The 20984-nt window shown below is 37.3% G+C and overlaps 1 protein-coding gene across 19 annotated transcripts in view; it reads left to right on the top strand.

Moving 5' to 3' along the window:
- Window positions 1–20984, top strand: part of LOC105466141 (catenin alpha 3) — a 1883635-nt gene that overhangs the window by 1778440 nt on the left and 84211 nt on the right. The window contains exon 19 of one of the 19 annotated variants that reach the window (XR_011607352.1): window positions 12768–12857. The exons of 17 other annotated variants lie outside the window; for them this stretch is intronic. The gene's annotated coding sequence lies outside the window, so the exon portion shown is untranslated. Of the gene's footprint in view, window positions 1–12767; window positions 12858–20984 lie in introns of those variants that run through there. One more of the 19 variants, XR_011607355.1, reaches the window with a different exon arrangement.

Genomic DNA, 20984 nt, shown 5'->3' with positions numbered 1-20984 from the left:
GAGAACTAGTGTCCCAGTAGAAATAAATTGGGAACTTTTCGAATCTATAATTGTTATGTAAGAATTTTAAAGATTTCTGTTTAATACTATTACCACATAACTTTCCTAGAGATTTATGTAATGCCTTTGTACAATCAAAAGGAAATTCCAGCTCAGTAACTGAGCTGTAAATGGCACCCACTGAAGCTACTCAACCACATTACTCAAGGCCACCGAATTGCTTCTTGCAGGCTTCTACTATTCAGAAATCATTAAATACTTTCAAAAAAGTTTAATTTTTAAAATCTGAGCTTACATGCACCCAAAACACATTACTATAGGGCATTCTTTGTATGTCGTGTAGGACTGTTTTATTTTGTTACTCCCCTTCTGTGCATTCATTCCTAGCCCATGATAAAAATTTTTTAAAAAATTGTTCATATAATGAAGGGTCTAAGGAAACTTGGATCAAGACATATGTTGGCTTGTAGGAGACTTTTATTCCTTCACAAGTTGTTATTACTGAAACATTTTAGAAATTTCAGGAGAATGTTGAGGTTCTAAAGGGAAGTATTAATACACTTGACAGGTTTTAATTTTTTAATCTAGTCAAGGCAAACAGCTTTGAATCAATTATCTACAGTTTTCAACATATAATCAAGGATTTTGACAACATTTAGATGTTGAATTGCCAAGCTATTAGCAACCAAGCGATTTGATTAGACATTCATATTAATAAACACCTGTCATAATAGCATAACAGATGTTCTAGGAACACAGCTAACACAAAATCTAAAAAATTTGGTCATATTTTTTGATAATGTGGTACCTAAATTAAACTTTACAACCTTTATTATATTTGTTTTAGTAAAATTCAATTGCTGAAATAATTTCTATGAATAGAAAAATATTTTTACTTCAAATGACTAAAAGGTTTTCATTGATATCAAAGCCTCTTGCACAAACATTTGAAATTATCAGTTAAAAGTGCATTAGCAAAATACCAGTGTATGATGTGTGTATGTGTGTATAAAATATACACATGTTATTGCTAGGGGCTCCTGCATGGAACAGTGCAGGTCTGGATCATGCACATGCTCTAGGATCCACTATTTTAAAATTTGCCATAGTTGAGGTCCATACGTATAATTTTATTTGATACTCATATGTAACTTATATAGACTTACAATTTTTGACAAAAGGCATATTTTCAATGCTGGTCCACTTAATACAATGGTTGATATAATATGCTAAACTATTTAAATTAATACACACTCTTCCCTTTAGGATCGTGTTTCATGAAAATGATATACATACATAGTATATAAAAAGAAACATTGAGGCCAGGCACAGTGGCTCACACCTGTAATCCCAGCACTTTGGGAACCCAAGGCGGGTGGATCACCTGAGGTCAGGAGTTCAAGACCAGACGGGCCAACATGGCAAAACACCATCTCCACTAAAAATGCAAAAATTAGCTGGGTGTCATGGTGCATGCCTGTAATCCCAGCTACTAGGGAGACTGAGGAAGGAGAATCGCTTGAACTGGGGAGGCACAGGTTGCAGTGAGCCAAGATGGTCCCATTGCACTCCAGCCTGGGTGACAAGAGTCGATATATGATGCACTGTAGCCAGTGGATTCTGTGTTGTTCCAGAGAAGAGATCTAGGACCAATTTGGAGAATTCAGCAGACTTTTGTTGAATTTAAAGAAATAGCTAATAGTTAAAGCTGTCAATCCAGCAAGAAGAAAACTATCCCATGGAGTTATAGGCCCCTAATATGGAAATATGCAGTGCGAAATTAGATAGCCATTAGTCATGGAGTTTGTAGAGATTATTTCCACAGTTGAGAGACCCCAGACTAATTGACCATCAAGTTTCCATTCAACTATTAGTTTCTATAATTATATAGGTCAAAGGCATTTGTGATTGTAAAATATCATGATTCATGCCCACTCTGATTATCTATGATTATGTATTTTTTATGCAGTTGTCTCATTTTACTTAGTTTTATCCTTTAATTATGTATGGTTTATGGTACTTATTGAAGAGAGAAATTACCTCCTTTGGGAAATCTCTGTGGATCAGATTTTTACAACTCCAACTGGACTTTAAATGTAACGGTTGTCTTTTTTGTTATTCATGTTCACTTATTGTTATTAGAGACCTTCTTTCAATTCCAAACTTGATTCAGACGTTATTCTTTCCTTCAACTAATATTCTCCCCGCACCAACTATTTTATCATATGACCCGGTTTCATTTTCACCTTACATCTATTAGCATCTGAAACTAACTTATTACCATTTATTTGTTTACATGTTCATTTGCTTTTTTAACTGTACTGTCTTCCCTATTTGATTTCAACTTTATGGGTGAAAATGCCTAGGAAAACTCCTGGTCTATGGTAAAAATGCATGATAAATAAATTTGATGAATAAATTAATAAACAAATAGATGGCTGAATAAGCCACTTTTTTATTTTGCATCCATGAAGATTAAGATCTAATAGGGAGAACAGTCTGTTCCCAAAATGGTCTTTCCACTGGGATGTCATTTTCGTCCAGTCATTCTGTGTTGCAGAGAGCAGGGGCCCTGCCTTATTCTTGTTTTTATCCATCATATAGCATAACAAAGTGCCACACACATAACAAATTATGAACTCCTGTTAAATGTATGGGTGAATTAAACTCTTCATGGAAGTGATATCACTTTTTCTAAAATGTCTTGGTAAACTAGACTCTTTTACAATTAAAACAAGAGAAAGAGAGTTGCTATGTATTGATTTTTGGCCCTAAAGACAATAAATGAAACTGGGAAACTGGAATAGCATAAACACGGGACAAGAATCAGAAGTGCCAGGCTTGATTGACCCCTACTGTACACATTTCTGACAGTGTGAACTTGGTCAAGCCACAATCTTGCCTGCACATCAATATTTTTTTTGTAATTGGGTCTAATAATCTCTGCCGTTCCTATACTCCAGATCGCTATGTATATCAAAAACGCAATATATGTGGGAAATTTGTTTAGGTTGCAAAATGCCATACAATTAAAACTTACCAGTATGGATAGCATTAAAACTTCTGTGAAACCAAGGAGCAGCAACCTGTCCAATTCATATGTAAGAGTAACAAGTGTCTCTAGTTTTAACTAGCAGGAGAATAGAGGGGAATAAGGGAGAAGAGAAAGCGAAGAGACAAAGAATAAAAAAGAAGCAAGAGTAAGAAAAGGAAGAGAAAGAGAAGATAAAATATACAAGATGAGGTCACAGGAGGAGAATGTGGCCAAGAGGGAGGAAGAGAAAAGGGAGTAGAACCAAGAAGAGAGAAATAATTGCATTGGAGGGGAATTGTGAGTGGCATCTATGGTGACCACAGATAGGCTAAAATCTCTAAATTGAGACTTCATTCATTTCAAAGCAGTAGACTAGGTGAAGTGAGGGATGAGGTAGGATTGTGTATTTCAAATTAACAGAGGATTAGCCAGTATGATGTGTAATCCCATGGAAATGGGTGACTACAAATGCCAGTGACAGGGGGACATTAACCTATTCATTGCCAAAGTAGAAACTGCAGCAAGAACATAGGCTTATGCCTACTAAGAATCTCTTCTTAGTTGGTTGACATGCATTCTGTTTTCAAGACCCAAACTCTAGTAGAAGACCACTTTCTGGTAGTGGTGGCCTTGCAATGCTTATGACTTGACTGACCACTTACATTTTGCACAGTTTGTCACAGCTGAAACCTCTGCAGTTTTCACCAAGCCTAGCCTGACACACTTTCCTGACAATCAGTTATCATGTGCATGGCATAATAATCTGAACATAACCTTTGAAAGGAAAATTAAATCATTCATCTCACTTCAGTGATCCTTGGGAGCCATCTGAGTGTGTGGAAAACTAGTTGCTATAAAAGATGCCCAAACTCAGCTCTTAAAAGACAGAGTAGAACCTACAATTCCCAGCCCTTCAGCTATTATTTTCCATGTTTCTAAAATAATAGTTATGTTTAAAAATAAGCTCTCTTTTGTTCTTTAGGTCTTTCACTATTATCATTATCTATAACAATGCTTTCCAGTTTTCAATTTGAATTCCTCTCACTTTTAGTTTTTTGTTGGTCTAAAAAGTCCCTAAAAATCATTCCTGTTGTCTTTACTATAGCATCTGTGCTACAGGAATAAACTGATTTTTAGTTATTCTTTAACTTACATAATACTTACTTCTCTACTATCCAGCATCTGAAATGAGGAGCAATAAAAATAGATCCTTATGGTCATTCATAGTTTCTATTTGGAACTAATTTAGTAAAGGGGAAGGAGGCTACATTATAGATGATAGTAACACGTTGAAGGTAGATGCATGTTAACAATTTTAGAATGAACAATGTTTTAGGATAATCATTCACCGCCTATTTTGGTTTCAAAAATGATTATCCATTATGAATGTCACCTTTATTTTGAACCTTCAAAAAAATGAATACCTTTTTCTTCCTTCCATCTCTTCTCTACATGCTTTCTCATAATCTTTTGTTTGGAAATACCTAATAGAACCAAGAATACAAAATAAAAGTCAAAAACTTGAAGCTTATTTGCAACTCAGACAAAGGAATTGGTTAATTCATCTCTTGACATGTATATTTTTGGAAGACTTGTGATATGTAAGACCATGGCTAGTCTCTCTACTGTTCTGTCTCCAGATTCTCTGGGAAAACCAAGCATGAGTCAGCCATGGACCATGCCTACAACATGTTCAAGAACTAAGATATCTTGTTCAAGATCTTGAAATCTATATACATAACCCTAAGGGAGAAAGGGGTGACAATCTCAAAAGAGGTATGGGTAAGATGATAGATATATTCAAAGAAATCAAAGGTTTCTACCCTGCTTTGGGCAACAGGAAATATACTCTGGAAAAAATAATATTGGAGTTATGGCTTTAAATATTAGTCTTCAAAATGGGGCTATAAGATGTTCTTTTGGAGAGTGAAAATAAAACATTAGAAAATTTCTTTATATTTGTTATCTAAAACATAAAAATTGTAACCTTCCTAGGATTTAATGTATGATTGGCATTGACACTATCCTTTAGTGTATATCCCAGACAAGAGCTTTATTAAAGGGTTGTCTGTGGTGCTGTCACTTGTTCTGTAGCTTTCAACATTATCACAATCAATGCATACCTAGATTTATGAATTATACTATTCAGTTGTAACTAATATAATCCTCCTTAAGTGTGACCCATTGTTTTAATTTTTTTATAAAATAAACTACGCATTAAGGATAATTAAAAGGGAAACCCAAACAGAGCAAGAAGATGTCAGAATTGGCAATTCTTTTAATCTTAGGAGGAGATGATGGTCAGCGACATTGCAAAATAAAATCAGTGATTATCCAGTCAAAATTGAAAAGAAGTAATTCAGTAAAATTAGTTATCAAGAAGACTACATGAAGTACAGAAGTCTTTTTGGTTGCTTGTTTGTTTGTTTGAGATGGCGTCTCACTCTGTCGCCCAGACTGAAGTGGTTCAAGTGATTCTTCAGGGTTCAAGTGATTCTCCTGCCTCAGCCTCCTGAGTAGCTGGGATTACAGGTGCGTGTCACCACACCTGGCTAATATTTGTATTTTTAGTAGAGATGGGGTTTCACCATGTTGGTCAGGCTGATCTCGAACTCCTGACCTCGTGATATGCCCACTTTGGCCTCCCAAAGTGCTGGGATTACAGGTGTAAGTCACTGTACCTGGCCTGAAGTACAGATTTGCATCCTCTAATACTCATTTATAAATTTATCCTGAGGAAATATTGCATCTTGAGATTGTTTTTAATGACATTATCATTAGCAATATATTTAAAATAGTTTCTTTTATCTTTATTTGATCTCTTTAAAATGTATATTTCTGTATACATCTTATACATAACAGTAGCATGATAATGCAGATATAACATAAATAAACATAGACATATAGAGAATGAAGATAAAGTATGTAAAGACTCTATTCTGGACAGAGAATAAAATAGAAGCCCCAAAGCAACTTATTTGGCTAAAGCTATGAATGTTTTGCTGTTTAAGACACCAAAAGCTCAACGTGAAGAGGGACGCCTTTTGGATGCCAGCTCCTGGCATAAACATATTAGACTTCTTGGAACTGATCCCATGGAACAGGCACAGTCTTAATGATTTCAGCCTTCTGGGAAAATGTCATCTTTTTTTTCCCAGTAAGGGGCAAAAAAGCTATTCAGCACCAATGTGTAAGCCACGAAAACAAATTCTCTGAGTTTCCTCCTGAAAACTGCAAAGGATTTGAATATATTCAGAGTAACCTTCCTGTCACATGGCTGTTGGTTTTCTCATTTTCTATCTTTTCTTCTTAAATAACTTCACTTAGTTGAGACCCAATATCTCATGTTTCAATGATTGTCTTCAAAAAAGAAACACTGGGGTTTGGGGGGCAGTTCCAGGCAGTAGAGAAAGGCAGCCTTCTCAGCCTGGTTCAATATGCTCAAATGCCATCATATGGTTTTCAGGAGTATTTGAGGAAAAGGTTGAGGCCTATTTTCAGAAAGACAATTGGCAGACCTTAAATGAAATAGATCTTTTGTAGGAAAAAGGCTGTGACCTAATACATCCTGGCAGTGTGACTTAAGGCACACTGCTGGGGGAGCACCACAACACGCACAACTTCTAGGAAGGAAGGAGGGGAAGTAGGAAGGGAGGGAGGGAGGGAGGAGGAAAGGATGGAAGAGAGGGAGGGAGGGAGGAAGGAAAGGAGGAAGAGAGGAAAGGAAGGAAGAGAGGGAGGTAGGAAGGAAGGAGGAAAGGAAGGGAGGAAGGAAGGAGGAAAAGGAAGGGAGGGACAGAGGAAGGGAGGAGGAAATGAAGGAAGGGAGGGAGAAAGGAAGGGAAGGAGGGAGGGAGGAAGGATCTAAAAGCCTGGCTTATATTCCTTTCAGAATGACACCAACGTAAGACCCTCCAGATGGTGCTACCTAATATAAAGCCAAGTCCAAATATTTAAGTATGGTGTTAGTCTATTTTGCCCTGAGGCACAAATTTTTTTATAGCAAGGACACATCCACATGAGAAGGAGGATCACTCACAGCTGCACATGATGCTGAATAACTACCGTATTACAGTGATTTTGCTTTATCATTTGTTAATTGAAGAGGCATTATGCTGTATCATTTTGCAATAGATAAATAATTGGATGTTAGGCTTCATGAAGGGTGGAGGGTGGGAGAAGGAAGAGGACCAGGAAAAATAACTAATGGGTATTAAGGCTTAATACCTAAGTGATTAAATAATCTGATGGAGAGAAAAAAAGTCTTAAATAATGTATGAGTCTGAACTAGAGCTGATTATTTAAAATTTTTAAATCGTACCCTTTAAAAATTGACTTTAGGTCACTGCACAATATAATAATTCAATAAAGCATGTAAATCAATTGAGAGCAGCAAAAGTGACACATTAACATGAAAACTAGCTGCATAACTCAGCATGTCTCAAGTCATACTCAGTCTGAATAAGCTGATTGAAAATCGTAAGCTTTACAGTATCCTAAAATTTATTGACCTGTAGCTATACCAGACTAGAATGGTGGTGGGGGGGCTGCGGGTGGCAAAGATCAGGTGCCAAAGATCTTGTCATCTCAGAAACAACAACAAGGCCTGAGACTGGTGGCAAGGCAGATCCTTGAACTAACTCTGAACTGAATCTATTAGCTGTGATTGGTCATGACTAAGTTAATGGCTCTTTCGCCTTTGTGTGTTTCTTCAACTGGACCTTAGAATAATATTATGCCATGACCAGAATAAGAAGTGAGTTGGTAGGCTTTGAGAAGGTCAGATGCTAACTAATAATGGCTAAATTATATTATTTTCCTAAATTGAAAGTGATTATTTTCTGAGCTTATAAAATTTGGTCTGATATGAAAGGAGTAGGGGCAGTCAGTATATCATGGTGGTTTAAAGCAAAGCTGGAAAACATGCCCAGGCTCTGTAAGAATCATGTGCATGATTAATGCTGAGGCCGCTGCCAACAGGAAAAAGAGGGACTCCCACAGTCAGAAAGTATGATTGTATTTATAGTACATTGACTTTGATTAATGTGCACACTCAAAGAAGTAGTGTGTGGAAGGCAAGAAAAGACCTGTTTTCAAATGTTGGTGCTGAGTACAGATTTCCCATTATGTCCAGAGAAGGTGTCAATGAATAGTGACTTTTAGTCTTTTGGTTTGCGGGGTGTGTGGGGGTGTGGGTGAAGAGGACATTACAGGGGTAACTTTCCCATGTATGAGGGAAGGTAAAAATGGCTTTCCGGCACAGTGCGGTGGCTCACGTCTATAATCCCAGCACTTTGGGAGGCCAAGATGGGCAGATCACGAGGTCAGGAGATCAAGACCATCCAGGCTAGCATGGTGAAACCCTGTCTCTACTAAAAATACAAAAAAATTAGCCGGGCGTGGTGACAGGCTCCTGTAGTCGCAGCTACTTGGGAAGCTGAGGCAGGAGAATGGTGTGAACCCAGGAGACCGAGCGTGCATTTATCTGAGATTGCACCACTGCACTCCAGCCTGGGTGACAGAGCAAGACTCCCTCTTAAAAAAAAAAAAAAAAAAAAAAAAAAAAAAAAAAGGCTTTCCTTGTGCGTTCTTACTACTCAAGCACTCATGTGAGTTTGGAGAGTCACCACTGAGAAGTTTATACCACATCTCACAGTTTCAATAACCAGTCACTTTTAAGGGGATTATTAAGTAGTTTTAACTATAATGTCATCCCTAAGTGATGCCTTTAAGTATGTAGTACTTATATAGTATTTGAATGTCTTATGAAAACATGTACTAGGGTTTTCAAGGCCCATGGGTGCCAAAGAGGAAATGAGTATATATAATAATCACCTGAAAAATGTTCTCTTCTACCCTAGAAGAGGTTTTCCTTCTTCCTCTTGCCCCATGCCAGAGCCTTATGTGCTTTCAGGGAGTGTATATATAATGTGTAACACCAGGAGAGGGAAAAGGCACGTTAAACTTAATATGTGGTATATGGGGGAAGGAGATACATAAGGTGTCTTCCCAGGTAATTCTGGTTCTCTCAGGTCTCCAAACTTTTCCAGGCCACCCCCCTTTGATATGAATTGTAAGTAAAGGAGCATATGGCTAGCAAATAATTAAGAACTAAGAACCTGACCCTTTCGCTGAAAGTTGGAATAATATAGGTCATGTTAAAAAATAACTGGCAATCTAGAGAAATAATCACCATAACACTGTCAATTTATCCCAATGATTGATTTGATATAAATGCAGGAAAATCAATAGTTTCATCATAGAAACTGATTCTGACTACTTGGTAGTGACTCTTGAGGACTGTGTAGGCTAAATAATGGCTCTCCAGAATGTCCACCTTCAAATTCCCAAAACCTGTGAAGAGAGGTTATTGTAAATCATCTGTGTTGGTCCAATGATATTATAGGAGTCTTTTCAAGAGCACAGGAGAACAGAAAGGAGAAGGACATAAATGTGATAACAGAAGCACACATTATAGTGATATGCTTTGGAGATGAAAGAAGAAACCACAAGCCAAGGAATACAGGCAGCCTCTAGAAGCTGAAAATGGTGAGAGAATGGATTTGCCTCTCAGAGCCTCTCCAAGGAACTAGCACTGCTGACACCTCCCTTCTAGCCTAGTGAAACTTACCTTGCACTTCTCAGTTCAAGAAATATAAAATAATAAATTTGTATTGTCAACACGTTGGTTAATAATTTCTTACATCGGCAGTAAGAAACTAATGCAAGAATTGCATGAAGGAAAATTAGTAGAACAACTGATACAAGAGTGATGCCAGTCATGGGTTATAGAGGGAACAGTAAGAATTAGAATGCATGCAACTACCAACTCTACTTTTCTCTTTAGGGTGATGCAAGAATATCCTTGCCATTGAAAGAGAGAGCAGAGGAGAGTGGCAGTGTTTCTTGCATAGCTATGCTCTTTAGATATTATAATAAACAAACTTAGTCAAAAAATAGGTTGAAGTCCTTAGAAGAACTTCTACCTAGAAACCACAGTTTTCACTAGTGTAAAGTTTCTTAGCTAACATTAATGGCTATTTTTGTTGGTTCTAGGGAACATCGGATGATCAATCATGGACCCCCACAACTAAGTTATATGTCTCTTTGAACAAAATGTCCAATTGGAGGAGAAAACAACAGTAGTTTCTCCCCTTGGTCTATCTCTTTTCAGACCCAAGTAGAATAGGAAAAAAAAAAAAAAGGTAAAGAAAAGGATAAATGCCAGGTTGCTGATGAAAGAAATTCAACCAAAGAAGAGGCTATTTATTTTGTAATCCTTGGGATTGGTTCAGGTAGACAGAGAATAATGTTTTAATCAGACCCACTTAGAACAATGGCTGGGAATATCTTGTTTCTGTGTATTTATTTGCAACATATAAAACATTCCACTGATTCTGAAGTACCCATCGAATTTCAGTGCTTTAAGATGCATTCTGATATAAAACCTATGGTGATGCTTTCACCGCATGATTTGTTTTTAATTGGCTCTGAAAACATGAATTTAAACTCCTTGCTATTTAACTGAAACTGATCTGTATTCTTATATGTTGGAGAAAAGTTAAAAAGTGTTGAGCGTCTCAAATTCTGTTTTCTTGTTTATTGAACAAAGATAATAGATTTTAGGAGCAGAGTGGGCATGCAAAGCAGCATATGATGTGATGTGCACAATAATGGGCGTAACCATGCTGTGAGTGACTGCCCTTAAATGTGTGTAGTGCGAAAGGTGTGTAGCTCTATGCAGCAGTCCTGGGTATGAGAAGTGAGTAAGAAAAGTAAGCAATTGCAACAGTGCCTGGAACATTGTAAGCACATAATAACACAATAATGTTTGTTATTATGTATGTTTTCAGTACAAAATCACACACAAAAAAATATTAAAGCTTCAGACTTACAAAGTCCTGGAGAAAATAGTCTGTTTTACTAAAGACAAAAATCAAAATTATTTGACTTGCTGACCTCTATTTTGCCCGCAATATAACAAAAAACAAACCTTGCCAAAGAAATTCTTCATTCTAATTCTACCTTTGGTTTCACCTATGAGTTTCATGGTTTTTTTTCCCTCCAAGAAATTCTTCTGTGAATTCTATAATCTGTCTAGGATTTGTTACAATACTAACAGGTAAAGGGTAAATTAGGGTATTTGAGGACTGAAGAACAGAAAAAAAAATTATGTCTAGGATTTCTTTAGAAAAGTAGTTGTGAATTTGAGGAAAGGAATTCCTTCTCTCTCTCTCTCTCTCCCTCTCTCTCTCTGTCTCTCCACATACACACACACCACCACCAGCACCACCAGCACTACCACCACCACCACTACCAACAGCAGCAGCAACAGCAACAGTAATAAAGTATTCTCCCAGTTTGGTTTCCCAAAATATCTTGGAAATACACTCTATCCTTGTTTCATAAGCAAATGCAACTTTGAATATGGAACATTATTATTATGTACAAAGTAGAATTCTTGTAATTTTTGTTTTTAATAGTAGATCCTCTAGATGGTGACAACTTCAAAATAAGAAATAAAATTGGTCTTGTGCCCAGGCAGAGTATATGTCATGTAATTATAGCTGTATTAGTGAAGTGCCTCAGTTCTTTGCCAATTTTTCCCATCTACTTGGTGACATCTAAAATTTCCTTTCACAAGGAACACTGCCTTTTGTTGCTGAAATGAAAATAAATAAAATACAGGATTTTAGCACTCCTGGGATCATGTGCAAAGGCAATGCTGTGAGTTCATAAAACCCTGTTTTCTTTTCTTTCCTGGACCAAATAGAATACATTTCCCAGCTTTCTTTGTAGTTACATGAGTCCTTGTATCTCATTTCTAGAATATGGGTGGGAGTGGTGTGTGTCAATTTCTGTTCCAACCCCAGAAGTCTCCTATGAGATCTATTCTCATTCCTTTCTGTTGTTGGATATCTGGATGCAATGACTCCCTGCAGAGGGCTCTGCAGCCTTAGGGGACAGGATATCTTGTAGATAGAAGGTACCTGGGTCCTTGAACAACTACGTGGTACATAGCCCACCACCCCACAATCCGCAGCAACTATGATGTGAGAGTGGAATAAACTGAATTGTGCTAAGCTACTAAGACATTTTGATATTATAATAGCAGTTAGGCTAATCTGAATAATATGAAACAAGAGGAACAGAAATGAGACAAATATATACAATGTCAGAGAAACATTTTCCCTCTTTCATGGCGCAATACATTTTTCAGACTTGAGTCCCAAAAATTCTTCAGGATACTAATTACTCAACATGATTGGTAGCTGATTATTCATTAACTGATTTTCCGAGGACTTTTATGGGGTCCTCAAAACTTTAGAATGACACTTTACAAGAGAAAGTAACAGCCAGAGGGAGAAATTTGGCTAATTAAAGTTTCATGTTTGAATAGTAGAAGAACCGTATGTCCTTGCTTGAGTCTATATCTCTTTTCAACTCATCATTTTTTGGTTGCTTCCATGATAATTACTTTTTTTTTTTCTTTTTTACCTAATACAGAATTACAAGTAAGGGAATTCTGGTGGTAGAACTGCCTTACTCTTATAATTTAGCTCTATTTTTGTAGAGCTAATTTATTTAATCCTAGGAAGTTATACTACCACAAATATCTGTCACTAAGAGTAAATAAATTCTGTAATAGGAGTTAAATAACAACTTTAAACAATAACAACTACACAGAGGGAGAGTTTATGTGTGTATATATTTTATATTCCTTTTTTCTTAGTGAAAGAATATATGGACAAGGCTCTGCAAAGTACTACTGTCAGCAGGTGTAAGAAGGAACTCAATATAATCCATTCATTGGCGTTACCTGGCAAGTACTGTAATTTTGGAATTTAAAAAAGTGAAAAGGTGCTGATGTACCTTAAGAACAGTAAAAAATAAGTAAATAAAATGAAAAAGTAGATTTTTATAAAATATAATTATTTGTAAAAGGAGAAGGAAAGAAAAAATGACATTCGATGAACATCTACTATGTGCCAAATGTTGTGTAAAACATTTGATTTTCTATTCCTTACCATGTGACAAATGCCACAATTTTACTTTAATGAACAGAAAATAAGCTCAGACCAGCAAAGTCACCTACTGAAGACTACATGGCTAATCAGTGGCAGTCCTGGGATGCAGACAAAATTTATTTTTCAAGTCTGTATTCATTTCAATCTACTTTATTGCAGCATTAAATTTGAATGTTAGAAATAAAATGATTGTCTCTAAAGCTAAGACTCTCAGATAAAAGTTCCATTTGTTATATTATAAATAAACATCAAAGTGCAATCTCCCATGTAGCAAGGCACATGGAATGGCTGAGTTTGAGTGTAGTGTTCAGAACCCAGGGAGAAGGAGAGAGGGAAGAAAGGTAATGGGAATAAGAGACAGAAAGAAGTAATAATATCTCAAGAAAGAAACCCCAGGACTGTAGGCTATTGGGGACATTTCAACCACTTGTCATGACCCCTAAAATCTATGCAATGTAGTGTGTGTGTGTGTATATATATATATATATATATATATATATATATATATATATAATTTTACTGGGACAGAGATTTAGGCTGTATTCCTTGAGGCTGCTATGTTTGACAAAGTTATTGTTGGTGGACCTCCCAACTACCCATCACCTATATTTAACCCTGGTCTTCAATCTGTTGCATTAATGGTAATGTCCATCAATGGCTAAGGTGATATTCTAATATTTTAATTTTTAACTCGATGTGTTTTATGGGAGGCAACATAGCATAGTTGATGAAAGTGGACTCTGTAGCCACATTCCCTGAGTTCAAATCCCATCTCCAATATTTACTAGCTGTGAAACTTGGTCAAGCTATGTTTAACTTGTCTGTCAGTTTGCTCATCTGCAAAACAAGCACAAGAGTAACTATAAACGTAGGGATTATTATACTGGTAAAATTAGCGTGTGTATAGAATAGTGTTTGGCAAGCAGAAAATGCTAAATGTGCTAACTCTTAATTCCAGAAGAAAATATATGCTATTATTGTTTTCATTTATAAAGTGAACCACTATGTTATGGGACTTATTCTATATAAATATCAAAGGAAAAAAGGATTAAGGAGAACGTTTTTGGTCTTAAATACTATTATGTTATCAAAGATTTAGGGACTAAAAATGTAAATAATATAATTAAGCTTTCTGTTTTGTTTTTGCACAATAGCAGAAACTACCAAATCATTTCATAGATATTCACTATCCCTAAAAAGACAAAATAACTCTGTGAAAACATTCGGTATTTTTTGTTTTTAAACCATAGCCCTAGTTAATTGACCTGTTTCTGATCACCTTTACCATCTTCTTATTTCTCATTTTAATCAAAAGAGAAAGGAGGGAGGAGATGAAAGCCGGAAATGAGATGAGGTCAGGGGTAGGAAAGAGAGTCAAGGATGGGGCAGTGTCAGAAATGGCTGGCAGGTTTATGCCAAGCCAATAAATTAAGTTTCAAATATATTCCTTTCACTTATCTTAATAAAATGTCTATGGTATTGCCATCACTGGGTTATTGTAGCCTTTTTCATTATACTTTCTAACCCGTAATGTTTTAAAATTATCTTTATTACATTTTACTTTCTTTAATTGACAAAATGTATATATTTTTTGTGTACAAGATGATGTTTTGAAGTATGTATAAAAATTGAACGGCTAATTAACGTATGCACTACCTCAGCTAGTTGCATGTGGCAGGCCCTCTACTTCAGAGCTTGATCTGCTTTTTATTTTATTTTTTTGGATTATTATTGTAACCACTGTTTATTAAAGACTTCTGACCTCTGATTTCTTTAAAATATTTTTGATCTCTAACGCTTTCTCCTCTAGGTCTTTTTCTGTAGGATCCAACACAGTAATTTAAGATGCTATTTGCTGACAGGAGATCCCAAGAACCCATTATGAAAATGAAGGCAGCAAACAACCTTTGAATATATTTCCCAATTTAAAAAGCCTTCATTACATAGTACATTTCAGGCTGAGAATTTTAAAAATTTATCGTAGTTTCAGTAATTGTAGAATCCTCTCGAAGTTTGGCATGATATAGACTCATTTGTAAAATGTGTATTTTGTTTGGCATTCAGTAGGAAGCTTGCCAGGCAATACATTTAATTAAGAACATGAGGAAGAGAATAATTGTGGTTTGGCATAGTGTATTATCATTACTTTTAGGTTCTACATGTGTTTAAGATAGTGGTCTCCTAACAAGGTATGCATTTGAAACTAGAGGTAATTTCCCTTTCATCAGTCCAGGGTTTTGAAACAAGGAAACCTACTATTTTGAGGGGAAGGGTACTTTAGCTGCTCTTTAGATATAACACTGTCTATCATTTAAGCTATGGGAGCCTTAGCTGCTCTCCTTAGAAACAACCTTTGTCCATTGTTTAAGACCTTGAAAATTGATGAATTGCCTTTCAGGAGCGTAGACAGCTTTATTTAAGTTTAACTTTCTCTAGAGATGCATTGAAATAATGAAATGCAATGCCTTTCTTGAACATAACCATGTACATAACATCTAGTCCTGCCTGATGTGTAAAGTAAATTTGATAAGAGCAACTCAAATATTGTAATGATTAATGTTGATTTTATTTTATTATGAAGCAAACTTTGTCAGCAGATTCAGAGAAAACGTGTGATGATAACCATCTATGAGACGAGGTTTCCATTGTGTTAGACATGCTGTTTCATTTTTACAGGGAAACTTGCTAATAATGATTTTGAGAAGCACCATGGGAAAAAGGGCAATGAAAGGGCCTTTTTTGGCTTACAGGGCACAAGTATTTTAGGTTCAGATTTTCAGGTATAGAGTTCTTTGATCATTTAGCTTTGCATGAATCAACTCTGTCTTTTATCACTACACAGTGCTATTCTTCTTAGTGAACAAAGAGTTTCTTCTAATAACACATCTTATTGGATTTAATATTAGGGCGTCTATTCTCAAGGTCAGTTCAAGGCATAAATAAGATACGCACCAAGATTGTTTTCACTCCCTGTCTTTTCTTTAGCAACTGCATTTTGGTCTCTCAGAATTTTTCTTTTCTCACTCTAGCTAGTTTATTCCTTTCTCCCCTCCTCACTATCCCTCTTTCCTTTGAAGCATCAAAACAATTGCTTTAGTGAGTTGTTTCTTCAGGGCCCTATTCTCTGCTAGGGACAAGGAAGAGAAATCTAATAATTAAAGCCCTGAAATTCAGTGTGGTAAGACTCAGTTGAGAGTTAGGAAATATAGAGAGAAGTGGTTTTAAATGGATGGAACAGCTACATTCATTCAGATAATCATTCATTTATTTTTTTCAAAAAAGAGAAGATAGAAAAATATCCCCTTATCATATTTCAGTCCAGTTGCACATCTTTGAAGAAATGAGTTCTTGGTGAAAGGATCCAATTATATAGGTGTTTAGCTACCCATTCACAGTAATGTGTCAAAAACAGTATGCATTTTTCTCACAGAAATGCTGTTCTTGTATCAAAATGGTCACTCACTCAGGAAACAAATGGAAAATTTTTCCAAAACTTAAAAGCATATTTCTTGCTTTTTTCCTACCTTGCAGAATCCTGAAATCAACTCAACTTTTATTCTGTGGCATTAGGAACCAAGATAACATGACTCCAGCTTTATATTATACTCAACTACTCTGATATAGTTCCTTTTTTTTTTTTTTTCGAGACAGAGTTTCGTTCTTGTTGCCCAGGCTGGAGTGCAATGGCATGATCTCAGCTCACTGCAACCTCTGCCTCCCGAGTTCAAGCGATTCTCCTGCTTCAGCTTCCCAAGTAGCAAGCACTACCACACCCAGCTAATTTTGTATTTTTAATAGAGATGGGGTTTCTCCATGTTAGTCAGGCTGATCTCGAACTCCCGACCTCAGGTGATCCACCCATCTCAGCCTCCCAAAATGCTGGGATTACAGGCATGAGCAACTCCGAGACGTTTTTCTTTTACTTAACAGCAAGTAAACAGATTCAGGGAGAACTGAGAGGAATAAAAATAAATCATGTAAGGAAGAATACATGAATGGTGTTCTTGTAGGCCTTGTTGACTTTCTGGTACTCTCTGAGTTTAGACATCCCATCCTTTCCCTATAGGAAAATTTCTTTCTTTCTCTTGTGCTTAAATCATGATGCTTAAATGGCATAACTTAGTAATGAGCAAACAAGATCAGATCCAAGAGTGAGAGGGGTAAGATCATATAAAGAGACCCAGGCCACCACTCTCCACTTCCAACTGTAGTATCCTCTTGGCTAATCTAAGATGTGTATACCAATCGACCAATGTGCAGCACCAGACTTTATATTTCACCAACATTTGGCTGGATTATTTTAGATGAACAGATAGTATGTCATTTCAGTACTTCTTCTTCATTGTCCTAAGACCTAATTCATTTTTTTCTGGATATTTTATTCACTTATCTCAGCAATACTGTCAACATTTTCCTTTTAAGTGATGCTAGAATTAATGGATTTACTTAGGTAAGTCTTGGGGTAACTCCTCTTTGAAGCAGGAGAACCACTATGAGACAAACTAGAAGATAAATTTAATTTGTATTTCCATGTGGAAGGCCTTAGATTACACATTTCTTAGGCTTGGACTTTCCATGTTTGAATCAATTGTGGAGAATAGATAATGGGATAAAAACAAAACACAATTAATGACTGTGAAAACAGATTTAAAAGAGAAAGATTGTAACAGGAACTCCAAGATGGCTGACTAGAGGCATTCAGCAATTGCCTCCTCCACAAAGAGAAACTAAAATAGCAAGAATGCAATCATACTTTGAATACAACGTCTAAGACAGAACACTGGAATTCAACAGAGGAGTGTCAGGAAACACCTGCGGCAAAACAAACAAACAACAAACAAACAAACAAAAAACAGGGAAGCAAGGCAGCCAGCTTGGTCAGGATCACCTGGGAGCTTGGAGAGTCACCCCAGTGTGGGAAAATGGGAAATGCCCCAGCAGTCCACATTCCCATCATGGACTCCTGCAACCCTAGTCACAGGAGAGTTCCTGGACCCCTGCAGACCATAAGGCTCCCACAGGGAGCAGCCTGGATAGTGTGTGATGGCATCGCTCCACATAGGTAGCTCTTGCTGGGTCCCACGCATACCCTGAGTCCTAAGCAGTTGCAGCACAGTGTTATTTTGAGAATGTGACCCGAACCAGACTGCATCTCTCCCTGGGGCCCAGCAGCCCCTGCATTCTTACATCCCTAGAACCCCACTGACATCTCCCTACATCCCTTACAGGACTGCAGTGGCATGAGAGTGATTAGACTCAGCAGAACAGCAGGGTCCTCAGCACTATAGAACACATAGCATCTTGCACCCCAGGGTATAGGTGGTGTAGCAGGCAAAGAAGAGTGCCCCTGGGACAAAGGGAGCCAAAGCATGTGCTCCCAGAACTTGAAACTTGCCTGCCTGGGGCTGCTGCTACTGATAGCAACTCTGCCTCCTCAGCAATCCTCAGCTTGCGCATGCTCTGAAGACTGGCTCTCCCCAGTACTGCTGCTTCCGCCAATTCTGGACCCTGCAGCACATATTTCCAAGAGCCTGAGAGCCAACTGGCTGTGGCTGCCGTCACTGAAAATAACCCTAATTCCCAGAAACAGGCCCACAGTGTACTTGCACGTGCCTCAAGGATGGATTCTCCCTGCTCATGAGTGCCATCGTGGTCACCACCCAGCGCTTTACCAGGGGAGCCCAGGTTTCATCTGGCCTGCTGACCACAGCCTATACCAGTGGCACAACAGAGGGGGCCTAATGACAGGCTTGTCTGGCCTGGCAACATCCCCCATGCCTGGGCACATTGCCTAGGGAACTGGGAATGATCTTGCCCCACCCGCTACCACTGGTATCAGTGCAAGTATTTCAGAGGCCTAAGGGCAGGCCCACTCAGCTCATCACAGCCACCACTAACAGAAGCATGTTTCATCTGTGAGCCCATAGGGTTGTCCTGTCTCAGCTATGGCCATTGCTCATGCCGTGCATGCTACCCAGGAGCTTAATGAACCGCATGACCCAATACTGCCACTGCCAGAACCCAAGAAAGCCACCTGGAGGTCCAAGAATTAGCCTGCTTAGACCTAATTACATTGGTGCCCATGCACACTGCCTGGGACCCAAGGACAGCTATGCTTGGCCCACCACTGAGGCCTGAGGACCAACCCACCTGCAGTTCCCATCCCCTATAAAGCCTTGCACTAACAGCCACAGCCTAAGTGACAGAGGGAATCACAGACACCACTGAGGCTCTTTACAGACAAATGAATCACATGGAGGCTACATTACTGCATGCACCCAGAATCAAAGCTAAAGTGCCCTATGAAAGCAACACTACAGATAGATCTTCAGGACCTTCCTCTACAAAAGCCAATCCAAAAAAATAAAGAAGCGACTTACACCATATACAAATATATCAATGAAAGGACAAAAGAAACATTAAATGTCAAGGAAATATGCCACATCTAAAGAAACACAATAATTGTCCAGCAAGATATTACAATAAAAAAGAAATTAATGAAATGATGAAAAAAGAGTACAGAGTAATAATATTTAAAAAGCTCAGTGCTCAGTGAGACACAGTAGAACACAGATAAAGAATACAAGAAAATTAGAAGAGACAATTCAGAACATAAATGAGAAATTTACCAATGTGATAAGTATCATAAAAAAGAAACAAAAATTCTGGAACTAGGAATTCAATGAATGAAATACAAAATTCATGTGAGAGCTTCAACAACAGATTTTATTATGCACAAGAAATAATTTTATAGTGGGAATAAAGGATTTTTTAAATAACTTGGTCAGACAAAATAGAATAAATAATAAAAAAAGATTGTACAAATCCTGTGTAACACATGGGGCTCCATAAAGTAACCACAGTTTCAAATTCTGGGTATTCATTCTCAGAATTTGAACTCAAAACAGAAGTTGAAGAGAAGTCCAAAGTCATAGAAAATCTATTTAGTATAATGATCCTTGGAAACTTACAAGTCTTAGGAGAGATGCAAACATCCAGATCCAGAAAGCTTAAAGATCCCCAAATAGATTCAACCCAAAAAGGTCTTGTTAAAGGCAAATTATAGCCAAATTGTTGAAAGTCAAATACAAAGAAAGGATTTCTAAAAACAGGAAGAGAATGATGTTAAGTCAAATATAAAGGAAACCTTATTAAATCTAACAGCAGATTTTTCAGCAGAAAATTACACATCAGGAGAGAACAAGATGATATATTCATAGAGCTGGGGGGAGAAGAACCAAAAAGAAGTCAATCAAGAACACTATACCCAGCAAAACTGATCCTTCAGCTATAAAAAAGAAATAAAGTCTTTCCCAGACAAGCAAAAACTGAGCAAATTTATTACTTTCCTGTGTTTTCATAACTCCTTTAAAAGGTTCTTATATCTGCAAGTGCAAAGATGATATCTATTATCATGAAAACACAAGAAAGTATAAAACTTACTGGTAAACATACAAATGTAGAAACTACTCAAATAGTACAACTACAGAAAAACACCAAACCTTAATGATAAACAATAAGAAAGAAAGGAACAAAGTATACACAAAACATCCAGAAAACAATTTACAAAATGACAGAAATAAGTCCTGACACATGAATAATAACCTTGAAGGTAAATGAATTAAATTTTGCTCTTAAAAGAAATAGCGTGGTGGCTCAGACCTTTAATGTCAGCACTTTGGGAGGCTGAGGCAGGCAGATCACGAGGTCAGGAGTTCGAGACCAGTCTGGCCAACATGGTGAAACCCCATCTCTACTAAAAATACAAAAATTAGCCGGGCACAGTGGCACATGCCTGTAATCCCAGCTACTCAGGAATGAGGCAGGAGAATCTCTTGAACCCAGGAGGTGGAAGTTGCAGTGAGCTGGATTGTGCCACTGTACTGCAGCCTGGGTGACAGAACAAGACTCCGTCTAAAAAA

The sequence above is a fragment of the Macaca nemestrina genome, chromosome 9 (assembly GCF_043159975.1).
Source record: "Macaca nemestrina isolate mMacNem1 chromosome 9, mMacNem.hap1, whole genome shotgun sequence".
NCBI lineage: Eukaryota > Metazoa > Chordata > Mammalia > Primates > Cercopithecidae > Macaca > Macaca nemestrina.
Note: the sequence above shows the minus strand (reverse complement) of the source record. Positions and strands in the feature narration are given on the sequence as shown.